At 36.1% G+C, this 4,084-nt stretch overlaps 1 non-coding gene across 1 annotated transcript; it reads left to right on the top strand.

Moving 5' to 3' along the window:
• Positions 1 to 3,420: 3,420 nt before the first annotated feature.
• Positions 3,421 to 3,560, top strand: LOC127207621 (small nucleolar RNA SNORA48). Its single transcript, XR_007832942.1, has one exon. It is a non-coding gene; the product is annotated as a small nucleolar RNA SNORA48 (small nucleolar RNA).
• Positions 3,561 to 4,084: the final 524 nt, after the last annotated feature.

Here is a 4,084-nt window from a genome sequence, read left to right as displayed (position 1 = left end):
GGGATTAGAACTCAAGACAGAATGCTTGTGTTTGTCCCACAGAGCCATCTATGTGACTTTACTATTAAAGAACTGTAAGGATTAAGGCTATCAAATAATAATATGTTCCCACTTAAGAGTGCCTTCAGTGACAAATGTTGGTCTACTCCCAGTGTCAAATTCTGATTTGCCAGAGAATAATCACCTCTTACTATATTGTGCTTAATGGCTTAGCCTTTGACAACATGTCTAGAATTCACTTTAATTTTCTTACAGTGTAAGCATTTTTTATATGAAGAGTATGACTTATCTATTAATTTGTAGCTTTCACTCTTTCTATGCATCAAGTGTAGGTCACTTAAGCCAATGTTGAGCTAGTTAATATTTAAATACTATATAGTAAACTTTTTTACAAATAAATATTTATGCATTAATTAAGTTGACTCTTTCATGGACTATCACATGTTATTCTTTTGTTTCTTTACAGACTTGGTAAGTTTTGCTGAATTCAGGTTCAAAGGCCAATTATCTTGCTATCAAAATTATTTCCAACAAGACAAACAAAATGTTAGCCAGCATTTAACTTCTTGTAATGAGAAAAATGAAAACAAAAAAATAATGATGTATGTTTGAAAGATACATCATTTTAATGGTATTGTTCATTATGTTGTCCTTTTGTCTAATTTATTTTATATGGGATGAAGTGGTGTGTGTGTGGTGTGGTATGTGTGTGTGTGGTGTGTGTCTGTGTGGTGTGCTGTTGTGTGTGTGGTGTGGTGTGTGTGTGGTGTGTGTGTGGTGTGTTGTTGTGTGTGTGGTGTGGTGTGTGTGTGGTGTGTTGTTGTGTGTGTGGTGTGGTGTGTGTGTGCTTGTGTGTTTGGTGTGGTGTGGTGTGTGTGTGTGTGGTGTGGTGTGTGTGTGTGCCTGTGTGTTTGGTGTGGTGTGTGTGTGTGTGGTGTGTGTGTGCCTGTGTGTGTGGTGTGGTGTAGTGTGTGTGTCTGTGTGTGTGTGTGTGTGGGTGGGTGGTGTGTGGTGTGTGTGTGGGTATGTGGGTGTGCTCAGCCATGTCATGACAAGTATCTGCATTTCACTGCTTTTCATTCCTCAATAGTGTTGTTCAGTAATTACACATTTTCTTTTGTCATTTATTAGTTGATAGGCATTTACGTTATTTAAAATGGTTGAGTTATTAAGGATAGTGGGTTTTTCTCTTCTGTGTCCTTCTTAAAATAAAATGGATATTATGTTCAAACCAAAATATAACAAAATTAATAAAATGGATTTCCTTCAGTAGACTGACACATTTTGTACTACTTTTTAATCCTTGTTTCTCCCTGATCCCAGAAGGTGGTTTATAGTTGGAAAAAGATGTGAAGCCTTTCTTGCAAAAATGCCATTATTTTTATATGCTAACCATGCAGGAGACTTTTGTCAATATATGTTTTCAGTTTGTTTTGCTAAACAGCAATTTTCAAGTTTTTTTTTTTGTTTTTTTGTTTTTTTTTTTTGTCTATTTTACTACTGCTTTTTAGTTAGGAGATACAATTATATTTCATTATGTTATTTTCATACATAGATGCCACTATTTTTTAATCACATTCAACCCTTTACTATCCTTTATTGTCACCCACTCCTCCTTATACACTTCCTCCTTCCAGATATTTTCTTTTCTGCTTCTATATTTTCATCATCTTGACAGGTAGGAGGACAGTTATTCTAAAGGGAATCATTTGTATATTTCTCTTCAGCTATTAGTCTGTTGAGACTAGTGTAATTGAAAGTTTCCTAGGAGTTTCATGCTAGAAAATGAAATGACTGAGGCCCAGGTTTCAGGCCAAGAGGAATTTGACTCTAGAAAAGCACATTGGTGACATTTTCAGGACAGAATGAGAGCCAATAACTTAGTCAATGATTTATTAGTGAAGGGTAGTAGTATACATTAAATGATCTACTTTCATTATATTTAAACTTAAACCAAGTATCAGGAAACTGAAGATGGACTGAGCAAAAGATCAGAGGTTACTGAATCTCTATTTGTTCGTCTAAATGGAGCATAATTGTCTAAACGGCCTATTGAGAAGTACCTGAGTCTTTTTTTCCTCTTTTTTCTTCTTGTCAGTGTGACCATAACTAAGGCTTATGACCCTAACATATCCACTGTCACAATACTTACCTACATGTACATGTGTTTATGTGTGACAAATACACATAGATATACAGTTAAATTTAGATTATCTGTATGAGAAAAAATCGGATATTTATATTTTTTCACAATCACTATAGTACTGTGTTTATGCCTTCAATGTTCCCTTTCTACTTAAATTCCTTATATATCTAGATATGATTTGACATGGGAAATGTCATGTGATACTTGTTTGAGTTTGGCTTAAAAGAAATAGAAGAGAGAATCTCAGGCATAAGAGATAGGATAGAAGAAATTGGTACATAGGTCAAAGAAAATGTTAAATAAAAAATTCCTGACATACAACATCTAGAAAATTTTGAACACTATGAAAAGCAAAACTTAAGAGTACGGGGAATAGAAGGAGAAGAGTAATCCCAACATGGAAATCCAGAAAATATTTTTAACAAAATCATAGAAGAAAAAAATTTTAACCTAAAGAAGAAATCTTAAAGGTACAAGTGGCTTAGAGAAAACCAAATTGATTGAAACAGAAGCAACTTCACAGCACACCAGAAAGCTCTAGAACAGAAAGAAGCAAGCACAACTATGAGGAGCAGATGAAAGAAAACAAACTGAGAGCTAAAAATCAGTAAACTGGAAAGAAAGAGAAAAATACAAATAATAAATGAAACAAAGAGTTGGTTCTTTGAGGAAAATAGACAAGCACTTATCCAAACTAATTAAAATGTAATGAGAAAAATATCCAAATTGAAAAATATTATAAATGAAATCTATAACAATCAGCATCAATGAAATCTAAAGAACCATTAGGTCATACTTCAAGAATCTGTACTGTACAAAATTAAAAAATCTGAAAGAAATGGACAATTTTCTTGATTAATACCACTTATCAAATTAAATGAAGAATAGATAAACAATTTAAATATACCTATTACCCCTAAGAAAATAGAATCACTCCTTAAAATTCTCCAAAAAAAAAAAAAAAAAAAAAAAAAACCATAAATAAGAAACAAAAAACAAGCAAAACAAAACCAAAACCAACAACAACAATAACAACAAAAACTCACCCAGGACCAGATGATTAGAATTCTACCAGACATTCAAATAATAGCTAATACCAATACTCTTCAAATTATTCCACAAAATAGAAAGTGAAGGAACATTTCCAAATTCATACTATGAAGCCATAGTCACCGTAATACTCAAACCACACAAAGACTAAAAAAAAGATAGTTACAGACCAATTTATCTTATGAACAATGATGCAAAAATACTCAATAAAATATTTGCAACCTACCCCCTGGCAATGAGCAAAGGGACACCTGGGTGGTGGTGGTCTTATATCAATCAGGGACAGAGCAGTTGCCAGTCCTTTGTTTATCTTAGCTTGCTGCCTGGCTTAGTGGTCAAGCTGTTTTATGCCTAGGACTCATAAAATCAAATAAAATCCAGATAGTGCAGCGTGGAAGGAGGAAGACAGACAGAGACCTGCAGACAATCACACTACCCATAAACCTGCCCTCCAGTGCATGCATGGCCTATGGTGAGTGGCAAACCCTGGCACTGGGGACTATGATGAGGTCCCAGCCAGAGCTGCCACTGGAAGTCATGTCTGACTCCATGGCTACACAGTGGCAGGGTGATGTGCTGGTCAAGGCAGCCGGCAGGGACTACCTGGATATCCACTCTCTAGATCCGCCCCCATCCCTCACTGAAAAAGATTGTCTAGAGAGCTGGCCACATCTCTCAGTATTGGCAGCTCTTGGGGGAGCAGGCCTTATGTCTCTTCCAGGCAGCACAGTAGAGGTGGCCTTGATGGCACAGGCGTGGGTAAACTGGCATGAGGGTATGGGTATGGGAGAACTGACCCTATCACTCATCTACTGTGAGGTGGCATGGGTGTGGAGGTGATGCCCCCATCACTCCTTGCCACCTTGGGAATTATGAAAGCTGTCCACA

This window comes from Acomys russatus, chromosome 2 (genome assembly GCF_903995435.1).
Source record: "Acomys russatus chromosome 2, mAcoRus1.1, whole genome shotgun sequence".
Lineage (NCBI taxonomy): Eukaryota > Metazoa > Chordata > Mammalia > Rodentia > Muridae > Acomys > Acomys russatus.
This window is presented reverse-complemented; position numbering and strand designations above follow the sequence as displayed.